This window comes from Myotis myotis, unplaced genomic scaffold, assembly GCF_014108235.1.
Source record: "Myotis myotis isolate mMyoMyo1 unplaced genomic scaffold, mMyoMyo1.p scaffold_m19_p_5, whole genome shotgun sequence".
NCBI lineage: Eukaryota > Metazoa > Chordata > Mammalia > Chiroptera > Vespertilionidae > Myotis > Myotis myotis.
The window spans coordinates 73,199,147-73,217,856 of record NW_023416357.1 but is presented as its reverse complement, the minus strand read 5'-3'; the positions used below and the strand labels follow the sequence as shown (position 1 = coordinate 73,217,856).

Below are 18,710 nucleotides of genomic sequence, written 5' to 3'. Positions count from 1 at the left end.
TTCATTCATTCACTCATTCATTCTGAAGCCAGGGCCAGGGCAATTACTTAAAAATGAATTAAGGAACATTTATTATGGACTAAATAAGAATTTCTTGCTTCTCTCACAGGCAATGAGACAGAGAAAAACAGGAGACTGTAAGTGAGAGGAAGGACAGGGCATTTGCTCCATCCCTCCTGAAAAAAAAAGTCTCTTGTGTTTTTGCCCATCCTTTCAAACTTTGTATAAATTGAATCACATGTTAGTTTTGCATATTTTCACAAAGCACCTACAGTAATAGCAACTTTTAGTTCCCTAAATGGAATCTTCACATATCTCATGCTCTGCCAATAGAGACAACCAAACTAAAAATTCCAACTGCTGGATATGCAGTGTTTAAATAACAAGGACGAGTTTAAAAAGTTACTAGATCCCCAAACCATACTGAAAAGATAAGTGGCAGAAGAAGAATGGAATTTGACTACAAAAATAAAATTGTTTCTTTTGGACAGTCTGTTCTTTAGAAGGAATACAGACGCATTCTTGAGAGGATCCTAAGCAGAAATATAGTTCCTCTTTTATTTAGAGCCATAATAGATGACTTGAGATCATTAAAATAACACAGCTTCATGAGAAAGACCATGTAATCAATAGAGGTTACTTGCAAAAATGAATATAGTAGGGGTTTTAGGGTTTTGAACTATAATGACATGTTGTGTTGAAAATGCTAATACACTTCAGCAATTATTGATGGCCCTTCTGCTTGGTAATCTGTTAAACCTTCCCACCGCTGTCTTTAGGGTATTTAGGAAAAAAACAAAAACAAACCACACACACAAAACAAACAAAAAACCCACAAAATGTTTATTCATGTCAAGGGCAAACAGCTGTTAAAAGTAGCCATGAACAGTGAAAGAAATTATCATCCAAAAACAGAATGAGAAGTTAAGTCATGAACAATAGACCCTATATTTATAGAGACTAAAATAATTATCTTGAAAAGAACATCATAAGTTACAGAGGCTAATCCACAGGGATTCTAACTCCAGCGTGGCCCTAATCATGCCCAACTGAAGGGCTAGATATCATGGATCAAAAACAAGATGTTGCCATTTTGTTCTCTGTCTGAATCCCTGACTCACAGAACCCATGAACATAATAAAAAGGGTGGTTTTTTATATACTGAGTTTGGGGTTGTTTGACGCATAGCACTAACTAACTGGAACACTAGATTGAGTCTTCTCCCTTAGTTTTTCAGCATTCTTATTCTTTCTCCTACCTCAGTGATTCTATCATACAATGAAATTTTTCATTCACATTGTGCACACATCAAATGACCAACCATTGCTTCTGAGGAGCCCCAGTGATGGTAGAGACATACCTTTAATCTCCCTTTAGTCCCACCTGGAAGGCCTTGCTTCCAGAAGAAACTTATTCTATAAATTTTTGTCCAGCCAGGTCCCCAACCACTGTGATAGCATGAATATTTATTAATTTGTTTGGGTGTTTACTTCTGTCTTACACATTCTCTAACGCATAACACTAATTTATTGAGTGATGAAGCTAGCATTTATTGAAACTTTGTCAGGCACTATTTCTGGCCTTATGAGAACTTGGATTCTAAAGGGTGATTCACAGGTGTCAGACTAGCATCATGGTCTGAAAGTTCTCTGCCTATTCCTTCTCTTTATCTTTTACGGGCATTACATTTTATTAATTTCTTGCATTTTTAACTCCATCTTGGCATCTGCTTCTTAGAAGACCCAAAATAACACAAATGCCCTTCCCAACCTTGTTTGCCTGAATAATTCTTATTCGTTATAAGTATACAAGAGGGAACAACTGAGGAGTAGAGTTTCAATAATGCAGTCTTGGCAGAAAGAAAAGAAAGCGAGATAATGTATTCTCTGTCCTTTATCCGTGTGGGAGACAGAGATGATACTTGTGCAAGGGAGCTAATAGTTGAATTGGATTTTCTACTGTGACTAAGCTTATACATGAAGTGATTATGGCTGGATCTATAAACACTTAAGCTCATGTCATGGGGAGTGAGTTAAGACCAAATCCTGGGTGCAACTCACAATGAAGTTGCACTGAATAATAGCCTCTCCAGGTTTTCCCTAGGAGGCTTTAAGTTACTCATCCCCCATGGAGACCACTAGCACCTTGAACCAGGGTGTCATTATTTCTACCTGTTTTTCAAGATTGGAAGCCTGAGTTTTGTACCATTCCTCTGTGTGTTGCAGTGAAAGACTACCTACTTGAATTACTATTTCAGTAATTTATCTGCTAGTGACTCTGCTAGACTACCATTTTCTTGAAGAAAAAGAAAGGAGTCTGGCCCTTTCTATTATTACCATCACTTATTACAAGGACCGGCACATGGTATATTCCTGACACATCTAAATGGAACAAAAAGTGCTTCATTATTTGACTTCTTTACATGCAAACTGTCTCTTTGCTAGGTTTAATTTTCCTCAGGTAATGACTTTGCTGCCATAGATACCTAGTTGGGAATTTGTGTTAAGAATAAAAGAAGGAAAACAGCAACAAAAAGCTTATTGTAATGTGATATTTAGGGCATTGCATTGCTGAATGATTTCTGTGATAACATAAGTGTCATTGTCAAAACATATAGAGGAAAAATAAGTATGAACAAAGATGGTATTTAGATTTAGAACACTGTATTAGCTATACTTCCCAAATTATTGAAAATTAGCATAAACAGCTCTGACAATACAATGTGAAAGGTAATCCTTTCTCATCAATTATAGAGGCATCCATTTCTTGGCATTCAGAAACACTTATAATATTATTATTTAAAATATAAAATTTAGAAGAGGAAAACAACATTTAAGGCTTCCGTTTTGGTTGCTTTTCTCAGAGGGCAATATACTTAATCATATGGTTACTTGATTATATAAATTTGTGGTTGTTATCTACTATGTTATATATCTACTAGAGGCCCAGTGCACGAAATTTGTGCATGGAGGCAGGTGTCCCTCAGCCCGGCCTACACCCTCTCTAATCTGGGACCCCCCGGGGGATGTCCGACTGCCGGTTTAGGCCCAATCCTGCAGATGGACATCCCTCTCACAATCCAGGACTGCTGGATCCTAACCACTCACCTACCTGCCTGCCTGATTTTCCCTAACTGCTTCTGCCTGACTGCTGGCCTGATTTCCCCTAACTGCCCCCTTCCCAGCCTGATCACCCCTACCATGTCCCCCTGCTGGCCTGATCACCCCTAACTGCCTGCCTCAGCCTCCAGCCTAAGCCGCAGTCTGGCCTCCCTCTGCCAGAGGCGACCTGGCCGATCAGGGAAGGCACCGCCCCCATCATCCCACTGCTGCTGCCACTGGCAGTCACCATGGCTGCCAGAGCCTCTGGTTGGCCCTCCCAGCGGCAGCTGTCATCCGCGGCTTGCCGGAGCCTCGGTCAGCCACTGTGGCTTTGTCCGGAAGGATATCCAGAAGACATCCATCCTAATTAGCATATTATCCTTTTATTAGTATAGATTAGCTGTACATTTTCCTTTTATAGAAGAAGTGAATGTCATGCTTAGAAATAACTCAGTATATAAAATGCTGGGTAAAGAGCTAAATAAGAATTTTCATCTGGGGATGTAAAAAAGTGAAATCATGTCTCTTCTTTTTCTATAGGCCTTTAAACATACCCAAGTTTGTGATCTGCTTATGGGAGCATCTTATGGGAAATGCAGGGAAGGGACCCGTGTGAAATGTTGAGATCATGTGTTTTGGGGATGTAGTGTCTTTGGGCAGCACCCTGCTAGAAACAGGTTTAATTGTGTAGCTCAATCCATCTACAGAAATCTCAAAACAGGTTTTTTTAAATTCCTTACCCAATTTTGTATATTCTAGGGTAAAAAAAGTATAGAGTTTGTTTTTATCCTCAATTTCTTATAGTAAATCCCTTCCTGCTTGTTTATATCTAAAATCTTTCCTTTTTTTCCTGCAAAAAAAGGAGGGGGGGGGCAATGATTTTTTGTCCATAGATCCTTAGAACAACCCTCATATCATTTGTTTCAAGACTGGCCATGATTTGGGGGCTGTGATGAGAAGTAGCGCTTTCCCCACCCACCACCACCACTGCAGTAACTACTGGATAACATACAGAGAACTCACTAGGTACTCAACCATCTTAAGATTAGATGGCCTCCTTCTAGAATATCTAATGATTTTCCTAGAAAGAGGCGGGAGATATGCAGGTAATATCATTTGGGAACAAGAGCCTCACACACACTAGGAAGAACTGGGTGCCAGCACCTCCTATCCATCATGGGTGCTGAGGAAGGGGTCACACAGGGTGTGAATGCTGAGGCCCTGATTGAGTGACAGGTCAGTGCCCCAGGGGAAGGGGGAAGCCCCCAGGACACCCAAAGCTCTAGATTCTGGAGGTGGGATGAGTTCAATAGCCCATGCCTATATGTGAGATGCTCTCCAGCAATCAGTGACTGCTGTGGTGGGCCAACTTTTATAGTTCCTCACTCTATATCATATTTTTCACATTTTTACTTATTGAAACATAGTACCCTTATTTATTTTATTTTTAAAATATATTTTTTATTGATTTCAGAGTGGGAGGGAGAGGGAGAGAGGGAAAAATAGAAACATCAATGATGACAAAGAATCATTGATCATTGGCTTCCTGTATATCCCCCACTGGGTTCAAGCCTGCAACCTGGGCATGTGCCCTGAACAGGAATCAAACCGTGACCTCCTGGTTCATAGGTCGATGTTCAACTACTGAGCCACAATGGCCAGGCAGTACTCATACTTTATCTTTTTTTTAGTTAATCCTCATCCTAGGATATTTTTCCATTGATTTTTAGAGCGTGGAGTACCCATACTTATTTTATATTTTTTGATACCAGTATTTTAAGCCTTTATGAGTCTGATGCAATCTCATTAAGCCAGAGTGTTTTTATGATTTTTTTTAAAAATTGTGATTAGATCTTCTGATTTCTTGGGAATTTATCAGTGAGAATTCTCTGACTCTTGAATTAAAAGGTGTCCTTGTAAAGTAGGTTTTTGTTTGCTTTCACTGGGCATTTGAAAATATTCCTTCCTAACCAGAGCCACTTCACACTAAATTCTCACTGTGATTTTTCAGGTCTCTCAGGTTCTATGGATTTAGGCTACAAACTTACATGAGAGCCCACTTAATATTGCAAATTCTTGTGGTGGAGGGCGATTTCTTCCAACTTTATTTAGTCAGTGACAGTTTTCAAGGTAGATTTTTTGGGGGTTCCATTCTGTGTATGTATCCACATTCCTAGAACTCCCTTATTCTGATAACATAATCTTTTGTAGTGGGTGTTTTCCTAAAAGATTTTACTATTTGGATAGATTCTGGACTTTCCTCCTCACATCTAGGTTCTGAAAGGCCATGAAAAATCAAGTCCTGGGTATTAATTTGGGCAACTGCCTTTCAGGTGAAAGCCAAATTTAGGGCTCCGCTTATGTTCTGGGGTTGGCAAACTTGTTCTGTAAATAACCACATAGTAAATAATTTAGGATTTTCAGGCTACATACTTACCGGCCATACACTCTCTTTACACTCTTTGTTTGTTATTTGATTTTTTTAACCCTTTAAAAATGCGAAAAACTTAGCTCTGGAGACATGCAAACATAGGCCTTGGTTTGATAGACTCTTCTCAAGAGTCTATATTCCCTCTTCACATTTTTTTTTTCCCTCTGAGATCCTTTCCAGTTCAGTGATGTATTTTAAAGTTTATAAAACCTTTTTTTTTTTGGTATTTTCAATAGTTTTTGGATATCCAGTGCTACTGAAAATAGAAGTTTTGTGTTTATTTTACGCAATTTTATAAATATCTACTTAGATCAGTGTTCACACTGGTCATGTTCTATTCATATCATGTTTGTCTTCTATCTCAGATCTTCGTTCTGGTATAAAATTTTTCTCTTTCAGATATATCCTTTAGCTGTTTCATCCATGAGAGGTCTGTTGTTGGTCAAATTCTTGCAATTTATATTCTTTTTTAAAAGATTGTTTCATTGTGCATTTAATTATGTGTTTCCTTGTATTTTCATCAGCCCTTTGAAGATACTGTGGATTTAATTTTACTCACCCTGAATGGGATTTATTGTGCATTCTGATTCTGCAGATTTATATTTCTTTTATTAATTCCAGGAAAATTCCAGCCATTATCTTTTTGAAATACCTCTTCCTCATTCTACTCTTCTGTCTTTGGAAAGTCCAATTAGATATTCTTTAGACTTCTCAGGATCCTCTGTGTCTTTTACTTCATCTTTCATTGTGTCTCTATCTCACTTTATCTCTGCTCCCCTTCCTTCCTCTCTGGCTTTCTGGTAATTTCTGTGACATTTTTTTCTAATTCATTAATTCACTCTTAAGTTATTAATTCATCCATTGCATGTATTTTTTTAAATATATTTTATTGATTTTTTACAGAGAGAAATGGAGAGGGATAGAGAGTTAGAAACATCGATGAGAAACATTGATCAGCTGCCTCCTGCACACTCTCTACTGGAGATGTGCCCGCAACCAAGGTGCATGCCCTTGACTAGAATTGAACCTGGGACCTTTCAGTCCGCAGGCCGATGCTCTATCCACTGAGCCAAACCAGTTAGAGCAATTGCATGCATTTTTTTAAAATCATTATAATCTTTGTTTCTGTAAGTTCTATATTTTTATTTTCTAACTCATTATTTTGGGTCATCTCCCATTAGCTGTTCATTTTGTTGATTTTCTCATTTATATATTTTAAAATATTAAACATAATAAATTCTATAGCTTGTTTTTTTTTTTTTTTTTTTTTTTTTTTTTTTAATTAAATCTTTATTGTTCAGATTATTACATTTGTTCCTCCTTTTTTTCCCCCCATAACTCCCCTCCTCCCAGTTCCCGCCCCACCCTCCGCCCTCACTCCCCACCCACTGTCCTCATCCATAGGTGCACGATTTTTGTCCAGTCTCTTCCCGAATCTCCCACACCCCTTTACCCCCCAGGAATAGTCAGTCCATTCCCTTTCTATGTCCCTGATTCTATTATAATCAACAGTTCATTCTGTTCATCAGATTATTTATTCACTTGATTCTTAGATTCACTTGTTGATAGATGCATATTTGTTGTTCATAATTTGTATCTTTACCTTTTTCTTCCTCTTCCTCTTCTTAAAGGATACCTTTCAGCATTTCATATAATCCTGGTTTGGTGGTGATGAACTCCTTTAGCTTTTCCTTATCTGTGAAGCTCTTTATCTGACCTTCAATTCTGAATGATAGCTTTGCTGGATAAAGTAATCTTGGTTGTAGGTTCTTGGTATTCATCACTTTGAATATTTCTTGCCACTCCCTTCTGGCCTGCAAAGTTTCTGTTGAGAAATCAGCTGACAGTCGTATGGGTATTCCCTTGTAGGTAACTGAGTTTCTTTCTCTTGCTGTTTTTAAGATTCTCTCTTTATCTTTTGCTCTTGGCATTTTAATTATGATGTGTCTTGGTGTGATCCTCTTTGGATTCCTTTTGTTTGGGGTTCTCCACGCTTCTTGGACCTGTAAGTCCATTTCTTTCACCAGGTGGGGGAAGTTTTCTGTCATTATTTCTTCAAATAGGTTTTCAATATCTTGCTCTCTCTCATCTTCTGGCACCCCTATAATTCTGATGTTGGTACGCTTGAAGCTGTCCCAGAGGCTCCTTACACTATCCTCGCATTTTTGGATTCTTTTTTCATTTTGCTTTTCCGGTTGGGTGTTTTTTGCTTCCTCGCATTTTAAATCATTGACTTGATTCTTGTGCTCCTCTGGTCTGCTGTCGGGAGTCTGTATAATATTCGTTATTTCAGTCCGTGTATGCTTAATTTCTAGTTGGTTCCCCAATATAAGATCGAGGGTCTTATTAGTTTTCTTGTAGATCTCATTAAGTTTATCGGCGGCTTCTAAACAGTTCTTGAGAGACCTTAAAAGTGTGGTTCTGAACTCTATATCTTCCATTGACAATTTTGTCCTGTTTCTTTGTCTCCGCATTTTGTTATGCTTCCTTGGTGCACCCCCTAGTGGTCTTTGTTCGCAGTCTTATAGTTAAATCTTGATTGTTGTAGCTAATTCCAGGGAGGGTTTGACCTCCAGGCCAAGTGGCTATGAGAATCAGCTGTGTCAGCAGTGAGAGAACTTCTGTCCTCTAGGGAGGTGCTAATCTAGCCTTTGCCTGAGGCTATCCGGCAAAAGCCTCTGTGCAGGGCTTGGGCGGGGTGGGTCGCACAGGATCAACAGGGTGGGCCAGAGAGAGCAGTTATGGCGGCTCTCAGTCCTGTCCCCAGGGGCTCTGCCTCTCTGAGTCCCAGCACCCGCTGCAAAGCTCAGAGAGAAAGCTGCACTCGCTCTGACCGAAGCCAGACAGTCCCGCTTCTCCCGTTTGAGTCTGGGTCCCTAAAGACTCGCCTGTATCTGGAGCTCAGAGTCTGTGACTCCCTCCCGATTGAAAACGCCAACCGCGCCCTCCGCCGCCAGCCCGCTCAGCGCGCACCGCACCTCAGAATTTGACTTCAGCACTGCGCCTCCTCTGAGTGTCCGTATGCGTTTCTCTTTCCTCCTAGTTGTAGGACTTCCACTCAGCCAGCGTTCCTGTGGTTCTGGGTGATGTCCCTTCCGTTTTTTGGTTTCACTTTTGAAGTAGTTGTTCAAGGCAGCAAACTCCGGCGTTAACCTATGCCGCCATCTTGGTTCTCCTCTATAGCTTGTTTTTTTTAATTATAATATCTGAAGTGTTTAAAAGTATGTGTTGGTTATTTTATTAACTCTGTCTTATAGTGTGTCTCTATTTTTATAAATTTAATGGTTAAGAGGATTTTTTTGGGGGGGAGTGGTATTCCATGTGGTAATCCTATGAGGCCTCGAATGAGAAGATTGCCTTTTTCCAGGTACAAGGTTGCTTACCCTATTCATGATAGCTGATTTAAATTAATTCAGGATGTGGTTGGTAAGCCTTTAAATGCCATTCCTGCATGTGTTCTAACTTTTGGATAGGAATTCTCAGGGGCCAACAGTCTGTTTCACTCTACTCATAACCAAAGCAGGGATCAACATATTTTGTTGCTATCTCCTTTCACAGAAGTTGTTTTCTTTTTTCTAGTGTACTTTTTTTTTTTTTTTTTTTTTTTTTACCAAAGGTAAACCTCTTCAGAGGTATACACATTAGGGATTTGTTCAGAGTCTCTACTAGCTTTTTATAATAGAAGCTCTTTGTTACCAAGTATCAGTAAATACCTTCAGGTGCTTCTATTTTCATTAATTTCCGTTGCTTTGTTTGTGGTCTCTGGAGATTTCCTTTATCCTTTTTTTTTTTTTTTACTCTCAGACTATACTTTAATTGGACATATTTAATATTTTCACTAGTGTATTTGAGTGTTTTGGAGGACAAACATCTTCTGGATTTGTAGAATATTCCCAGAAAGAGAAATCTTGTGTTAGACATGTTATTTTAATTTATTTGCCTTCAGAGAAGACAAACTACTTAAGGATTTAGGATCAAATTTTTATTAGAATCTGATAGTGTTTTCCTGATCTTAGGAAATCACTTACATTTACAGTCTCAAGTGTTTGTTGTTGTTTTTTCCAACTAAATTAGGGTCATATTAATACCAGTCTCACAGTATTGTGGATGGATGTATGAGTTAGTGGATGTCAACATACTTTTGAAAACCATAATGTACTATGCAAACATTAGGTGTTATTATTATACTAAAAGGTTTTCCTTCCCCTGGATGCTGGCACCCGGGACCCAGGCCTTTGGTCCGGCCACAGCGAGGCTTGGCTTCTCTGCTGTGGCTGCAGCAGAGAAGCCAAGCCTCTTTAGTCTTCAGTCTTCAGTCTTCACTCCAAGCCTGCGTATGCAAATTAACGGCCATATTTGTTGGGTTAATTTGCGTAGTTGCTCTGATTGGCTGGTGGGTGTAGCAGAGTGACACCAATTTGCATGTTTCTCTTTTATTAGTGTAAATTATTATTGTCATAACTACCATGATGAACATACCTTTTTTAGGTTCTCTAAACCCCAAAATAGAAACTGTTGCTGACCTATAATTGTAAATTGATAATGTTTCAGATGCAGAAAAAGAAAAGTGTTTCTCAAAACAAAATAAGACAAAATACACATCCACAATTAAAATGAAAACTTGTTTGTATTTGTTACTTAGCAAAATATTTATAAATAAATAAAATAAGATAAAACCTACAGTTGTTTTATCATACTATTGTTAACTTTAATAGTGTTTTAGAAAAAAAATATCTTATTAATAAGTTCAAAGTAAAAATACAAATGTAGACTTTCTCAATATAAAATGTTATTTGTCAAGCAAGTTAAGCTCCCATAAAGTGTTTAACAAACAACATATTCAATTATTATCTGCACATTATGGTATGTAATTCCATTTACTTGTACAACTTATAAAATTTTTAACAATACTTATATAGTCTATCTTTTTCTTATATCCTGCAACAGCTTACCATGTAATTTTAAATTGTAATTATTTGTACTATTTATAATAATAAATTGTGTTTCTTTGTTACATTATTTATTTGCCTGAAAAAAAATTATTACTTCACCTTCTAAGAAGGGTAATACAAGAAGACAACCTTCCTTCTTAACCATAAGTTGTTTAAAGTTTATATGGTCACAAATACATCTTATTTTATGATTACAAAATTATATTTACAGCTTCTGTGGGAAGTATTGTTCTGTGGGAAGTTTATTTTTTGGTTAATTGGTTGGTAAAGCACCAACAAATTTAATATCAATGTCAGAAAGAATATGACCAATTTAGTTCAGTAAGAATTTTTTTCTGATTGGAAAAGTTTAGAGAATTTATGTCAGAAAAAGTAGGACTAGCTTCCAAAGAGCAAATTGAAAATGACAAATCATTCTCAACCAGAATTCAACTTGAAACACACCTGAAAAGTTTTTATTTATCTAGTTTTAGGAAGATACTTTAAAATGTCTTCCGTTTCTTAAACACTAACAGAAATAGCTAACAATTCTCTTTCAGGTACACTTCTAAGCACTTAATAATGTTAATATACTTAAACATCCCAGTAGCCCTGTGTATGTTTCCTACAGATGAGGAAACAAAGAATATAGTGTGAATAACTTGCACCAGGTCATCTATCTATAATAATAAAAGTGTAATATTCTAATTAGTCTGGAAAGCTGAACAACCTTCTGGACGTCATTCCGGACACCCTTCCAGATGAAGCCATGGAAGTGGAGGCAAGGCAGAGGTGGCTGCCATAGTGGGTGGGGGCCATGGTAGAGGCTGTTAGGAATGATCAGGCAGGCAGAGTGGTTAGGGGTGACCAGGCAGGCAGGTGAGCAGTTAAGGGTGATCAGGCTGGCAGACAGAGTGGTCAATGAGTCCGGCAGACAGAGGAATTAGGAGCTATCAGGCAGGCATGCAGAGTGGTTAGGAGCCAGTGGTTCCAGATTGTGAGAGGGATGTCTGACTGCCAGTTTAGGGATTGGACCTAAACTGGCAGTCAGACATCTCCTGAGGGGCCCCAGATTGTGAGTGGGTACAGGCTGGGCTGAGGGACCCCACCCCCATGCACAAATTTTGTGCACTGGGCCTCTCGTATATATATAAAAGCCTAAACAACCATTATGACCAAATGACCGGATGACCGGCTGGTAGCTATGATGCGCACTGACCACCAGGGGCAAACGCTCAATGCAGGAGCTGCCCCCTGGTGGTCAGTGCGCTCCCACAGCCAACCTTCCACAGTCCCTCTTCCCGGCCGGCCGATTGGCCCTGATCAGGACTGGGCAAGACGGCCCCGATCGGCTCCAATTTCTGGCCAGGCTGAGGGACTTCACCCGTGCACAAATTCGTAAACTGGGCCTCTAGTTTAGCAAATAATAGAGGGGCAAGTCTGAACCTGAACACAGCTCTGCTCTGGAGTCTCTATATTGCCTCCAACCAATTCTTTTTAAAAACTAATTTAAAATTTTCTGTTCATATTGGTAAAGTCCTCTTCACTTTTCTTGAATAACTGATTTTTGAAAATACTTGGATTTTAAAGGAATGCTTGGTAATTCAAATGAATTTTTATTGACATAATTCCAGTAAACATAAGAAGGCAAAATGAAGAATTTGAGGCAACTTAGAGGAACCCATTATTGTACATGGGGACAACTGGGGAGTATGTTCTTACCAAGAAATAGTTTCTGAATTTCCCAGCCTTTCTTCAATGTCATAATTCTGATTCAAACATCTCCCCAAATGCATTGACCAAGACAGGCCTGATATTCCCCTTAGTATCACTGAATTGTAGACATACTTCTTTTTGGCTATAGGCCTCTGACCCTTTTTAGGCACATTTACTAAGGAAACTTTTGATGGTAAATTCTTTCTCTGCCTCATTGAGATGTAAATATTCTCCCTAGATCCTGACAGTTTTAGGATCCAGGACTGTCTTTCTGGAGTTCCTGGGAGCCCCCCCACCCCCTTTGAAATGTAATCATCAAGAAAGATAGGGCCCCTATTTTCCTGTCCCTCGGGGAGGGCAGGAACCTAATTTTGATAGGTGCCAATTACCAACCCCAGATGGCTCAGTCACTTTGACCAACCTCCTCCCCAATGTCCTGTCCTCTTCTTTTCACCTAGTTCATCACTCTCCCTAGTGTTTAAAAACAAAGGTATTATGTTTCAGTGGAATTGAGTTCAATCTCCTATTTCAGTTCTGTTGATCTCTATTGCAATTATTTTATATAAAATACTAGGGGCCCAGTGCATGAATTTGTGCACCTTGAAAGGAACTGTGGGCTACGAGGCTGCGGAGGGCACAGGGGCAGGTCTCCGCCCATCCTCCACACCCCTGGCTGGGCCCTCCCACTGTAGCCCCTGGTCCCCCGTCTGCTGGCAGCCCCACTCCCACCGCTGCCCCTCCCACATGCTGACATGTCAGCGGCAGGTGAGAGCACCGGCAAGCAAATAATTTTCAGTGACCACCAGAGGCTCACCCTGATGACGGAAACTGGTGCTCCGCCTTGGTCTGGCACCCCCGCTCACCTGCTCCACCATCCCACCTTGGCCAATGCCCGCCATGTTTCACATGCGCCCCCTAGTAGTCAGCACACATCATAGTGGCCGGTTGTTCGGTTGTTCTGCTGTTAGGTCTATTTGCATATTAGCCTTTTATTATGCAGGATTCCATGCTGTTTTAAACAAGTGTCCAAGGCACCTTTTCCTTTACAGCATCAAGACATTCCAACATACCTTTAGAGGTTTGGGGGTGAACTCTACACAAGCTGGATTGTTTATAAGAAAGATGTATATAAATTGTTGGCTGTCTAGATTGTTTTCCTTGTTCATTTTTACTTACCTCATCTAGTTCTATTTGGTAATTTTTCTTTTGATATAATTTAGCCTATGGGGACTGAGAGATAAATTGCAATGTTAGTGGAACCTAGCAAATTAGGATATTTCCCGAACCAGGAGAAACATAATCCTTGAGTTTTTAAAAATTCTCCAAGTATTTATATAAGCATAAATTCAACTGATATTAATTGTACAAGCACCTTTATTAGTGCCAAGGTTATAAGGAAGAATAAGTAAGGACTTCCCTGATTTCAAGGGGCTTGCATTCTATTCAGATGTTAAGAGTGACATGGGCAAAACAAGGCCTCCATAACTGTGTAAAGATGACAAAATCCTAAACTGAAAAGGAAATACATTGTATCTGAGCATTTGAGATGTGTTGGTAAATACATAAATGCTAATACAAGTAGGATAGGGTTTTCTGTTTTAATAATGCTCTGCAATTTGGTTTTCTTTCTCTACATTCTCTTCCTTTATGCTCTGCTCCTATCTGCTATAAAGACCATTAACTGCTGACATACACTTTGTCAATTATGACATTCAGTTCTGTCTTGACACATCTGACCTCTACAAACCCTTAGGGCTGCTAAGTGGAGCAGAATGCTGAGCTCTTGGTGAAAGAGATAATCTCGCCCTAACCGGTTTGGCTCAGTGGATAGAGCATCGGCCTGCAGACTGAAAGGTCCCAGGTTTGATTCCAGTCAAGGGCATGTACCTTGGTTGCGGCACATCCCAGTAGGAGGTGTGCAGGAGGCAGATGATTGATGTTTCTCTCTCATCTATGTTTCTAACTATCCCTCTCCCTTCCTCTCTGTAAAAAAATCAATAAAATATATTAAAAAAAGAAAAAGAAAGAGATAATCTCACATTTCAGTACACACACATGCATGTGACTTTGATTAAAAAAAACAAAACAACAACACAACTCTGTATGGGACAAGCTAAATTAAGGAATAGTTAGGAGTTTTCAAAACAAATCAAATATCTTACAATCTATGTTATTTCCTGATAACGTCCTATTTGGCGTGTAAAACATCCCTAGAATTTTTTTTTCTTAATTGTGTACTATCTTCCCATCAGCATTGTAGTTCTTTGACTTGTTAGAGAATAACTAATTCCTTTAGATGCTACTGTAGTTTTGAATTGTCACGTATTGATTTTGTCAAATCAATAATGCTATTTATTTCCATTTCCATTCTAAAGGTAACACATGGTCATTACTGACTATATTACAAACTGAAAAATAATTTGCATGTTTTAGAAAGTGTGCTGCACAATTTCTAGGTAACACTTCAGTGAACTCATTTGTATAAATTGATAGTGTACTTTAAAACTGTAAATTAAAATAGGCACCACTATATTGGTTTATGAGTGTTAAATAATAAGGAAGGACAAGTTTGAAACTAATTGTCTATCAGGAAGAAATCTATTTCCTTAAGGAATGTCATTCAAAACAACTTTGTTCTGCTGTAAGGTTTAAATTAAATCTTGTTCCGAACAAGAAAGTTATGACTATTGATTTTCTTAGCCCTAATTCACCCAAGCCATTATCTCAGTCTCTATAGCATTTAACTGCTTTAATTTATTTACCAAGCTGAGGATAATCAACTCCCTTTACTCTTTCACTAGGCAAATCAACAGTAATTTTCTCTAATCAGAAACTATTGTATTGCACAAATACATATCTCATAAAAACCTGGCTGATCCCTTCAAAAAAAGATGAAACCCTCAATAAAAATCATCATTTTAGTTTCATAATGAGTGATAGAAAAGTATGGTGAAACCATAGTTTTGCATACCATGACACCATTGACCATCTATTTTTTTCTTTATGTGTGTGTTCCCATTTTTGTGGCAGGAACAATACTTAAAAAGTTGAAATATATTGGGTTGTCCATTATGTCTAAATATTGCATTTGATTGGCATAAAATTCAACTTCTATTATAAGGAAAACAAAACCTTTATCCAGCTAAATAAATCTAAACCTCCTATTGAGATTTCTACATTTGTTCTTTCTTGAACTTGTTTGGACACAAATGAGCCCAAAGCTCTTCTTTATTTGGCCACATTACCAAGCAAACTTACCTATGCTCCAGGTTTTAACTTTAACCTCCAAGGAGACACGCACTAGTTATGTAGCCTTGAACCTCTTCAATTTGCAGCCTTGTAATTATTAATAATGGAAATAACAATAAAAACACCTTAGCATTGGAGAATCATGTGGACTGCCCTTCTCCTTGGCTAGTGGAAGTAGGGCTCTTATATCTTGAGAAAAAGAATTTTCTAAGACTCACACAAGAAAATGAGTGGTTTTTATTTGTGTGAAATGATATCCCTCGGTTTCTAAAGTCCCCTTTCCCTTAATCCACTTCTGGAAAATGTGCTGCTGGGGTTTCAGCAAAGTTAAAAGCAAAGCCAGTGTCCAGAGTTTCCCTTCCACAGTGGAGCTCAGTCTGGCAGAGCTTCAGACTAGTTGTAATCCATTATGTGGGGTCCACGTGGTCATGAACCAAGTGGGCGAATGCAGGGGAGCATGCCCCCTACAACAAGAGGTCCAAGAGGGCAAAGGGGCCAAGAGAGGGAACTCCCTTTGCTCAGGAGCTTATGTATCTTGGATTTTGCATCCTTGCATTGTGGCTACTCCTATTTTGGCCAATGCCCTGTTCCCAGATGTGACTGACAGGCAAGCATCTTTACCATGTCATTCAGACCTTACTGGGCATGTATCCTGCAATCTATTTCCCCAGGATCTGTGGGGAACTGCAGCTTTCTGGCAAAGCTGTACAAATGGCATGCCTATATTATCTAGCCTTCCCTTCGCTCCTTTAATGTTATTAACCAGGTTATTATAATGGTAGCAATTTTTACATATAAACTCTGTTTATAGTTACACATAAGCTATACATAGCTTGAAAAAATACTTCCATACATATTATCTTCTTTTACCTTTGCAATATTTGAGGTGGGTTGGGAAGGTAGTATTTTTCCTGATATGTCATTAACTTAGATTACCTAATATTGCCTCAAGCCTAACACTGACAAAATGAACCCCACTGATGTCCTCATTCATTTACTCCTATCAGAAGAACATGGACTAGACACCTCTGCTGCCTCTCTGAGTCTTCTCTTCCTCTCTTATTGTTTTATATGGCTCTTGAATCTGTACATTCTTTTCCTCTGTATACTGCCTCATTTTTGATTTTCATCATTGCATAGTTAACTGATTCTAGCAATCTGTGTATGGCTTCCTTGATTCTAGAATTATCCCTCTTTATACTGCATATTAAGACCAAGTCATATTCCTAGTCTAACAAGTTCAGCAGTCAGGCTACAAAAAAATCATGATTTCTCTACTTTCCTTTGTATAAATTCAAACTCTTTCTGGGCATCTAAGGAACTTTTTACTCTGGCTCCATCTTGCATTTCTTAGTTCAATATCATCTATTACATGTCAACACGGCCTCCCAATTTCAGTCAAACATGACTCACTATCTTCATTCTGACACCTAGTTTTTAGAAATTTATCTTTATTGTTGAAAGTATTATAGCCTTCCACCCCCCTTTTCCCCATTGACCCCTTCTAGCCTGCACACCTGCCTCCTGCCCCAGGCCTTCACCATATTATTGTCTGTGTCCATGGGTTTTGCATATATGCCTGCAAGTTCTTTAGTTAATTCTTCCCCCCTCCACCCCTGCAACCTCCTTCTCTCTCTGAGATTCAACATTCTATTCCATGCTTCTATGTCTCTGGATCTGTTTTGTTCTTTAGATTCTACATATGAGTGACATGTTTTTTTGATATGTACCTGACTCACTTGACAAGTTGGCCCTTTTCCTTTTCTCCTGTCCATCCTTATCCATACCTTAAAGCCAAAGACTAATCCCACTTTCTCAAACCTTTCTGGCTACAGTTAACTAACCTTTCAGACCTTGATTTTTGTGGGTTTTTTTTCTTTATTTTTATTATTGACACTATTGCAGGTATCTTCGTCCCATCCTCTTTTCCCTCCTCCACCCAACCCCCAATTGCCCTTCCCTCTGGCACACTGTTGTCTGTGTCCAGGGGTTATACATATATGTTCTTTGGATAATTCCTTATTCTACTTTGTACATTTTTGATTGTAGAGTTTAGATAATCATTTTCTTTATTGTAACTTATGACATTCACTTGGAGGTCAGATTGTAAATACTGTTCTTTCCTACATAAAGTTAATTATCTGAAGTGTATGTTTTGGAAAGATAGATGGTAGGTTTTGTAAAGCAGCTGGGAAATATTTTTGCCTTCCACTCTATTCCTTTTGCATGAATATCAACGATTGGTTAAGCTTTAATCTGCTATGTGAAAATTCAAATAGGCATCCAGATGGTGAGAGTTTTGCGTTTGGTTTGGCTTGGCTTTCACTAGAGTACTGGTGATGGGATGCATCTCCTTCTCCTACAAACAGTAATTTACCTCAAGCCTTAAATACAAGCATATGGCAGGTTGGGGCTGCAAGTCACTTTGGTTTAGATGACATGTTGTCCAGTACAAACTCATTTATTTAAATGGCCAGTGTATCTATAAATATCAATGAGGTTGTTTGATTTTCTTGAGTATAAATTTTACAATGGGTGTGATGTGCATATCTCATTCTTTGAGATGATGATCGAACATCTCAGGGGCTAAGACTTATGTTAAACCTCATACATGAGATCATGGTATAAGGCACAAAATGATGATTAAAAATCTTATAACAGCCGGGTGTGGTGGCACGCGCCTGTAGTCCCAGCTACTCGGGAGGCTGAGGCTGGAGGATCGCTTGAGCCCAGGAGTTCTGGGCTGTAGTGCGCTATGCCGATCGGGTGTCCACGCTAAGTTTGGCATCAATATGGTGACCTCCCGGGAGCGGGGGCCACCAGGTTGCCTAAGGAGGGTGAACCAGCCCAGGTCGGAGATGGAGCAGGTCAAAGCTCCCGTGCTGATCAGTAGTGGGATCGCACCTGTGAATAGCCACTGCACTCCAGCCTGGGCAACATAGCGAGACCCCGTCTCTAAAAAAAATAAATAAAAAAATCTTATAACAATTAGATTTTGCAATAGGGTGAATAGGAGTCATGAATAGAGAACGGTGGAAAGTATCCTTTTGAATCCTCTGTTAAAAGTAGCCTAAAGGGATGGTAATTTTCAATAGTTCAAAGCACCTATTGTTTCTAAATGAATAAATTAAAATGAAAATAGGTATTTAAAATCTCCCTCTTTTAACATACTAGAGGCTGGTGCATCGTGCACCTGTGGGGTCCCTCGCACTGGTGCATGATTGGGGCTTGGGGGAGACTGTGGGAGGGCTCCAGGGCGTGTCTGGCCCATCTTGTCCAGTC

General features: G+C 39.1%; 1 long non-coding RNA gene across 1 annotated transcript; it reads left to right on the top strand.

Annotated features, from left to right (window-relative positions):
- The first annotated feature begins 7,713 nt into the window (after positions 1-7,713).
- LOC118656672 lies at positions 7,714-18,393 on the top strand. The gene is made up of 3 exons (XR_004967660.1): positions 7,714-7,726; positions 12,712-12,715; positions 18,265-18,393. It is a non-coding gene; the product is annotated as an uncharacterized LOC118656672 (long non-coding RNA).
- The last annotated feature ends 317 nt before the right edge of the window (positions 18,394-18,710 follow it).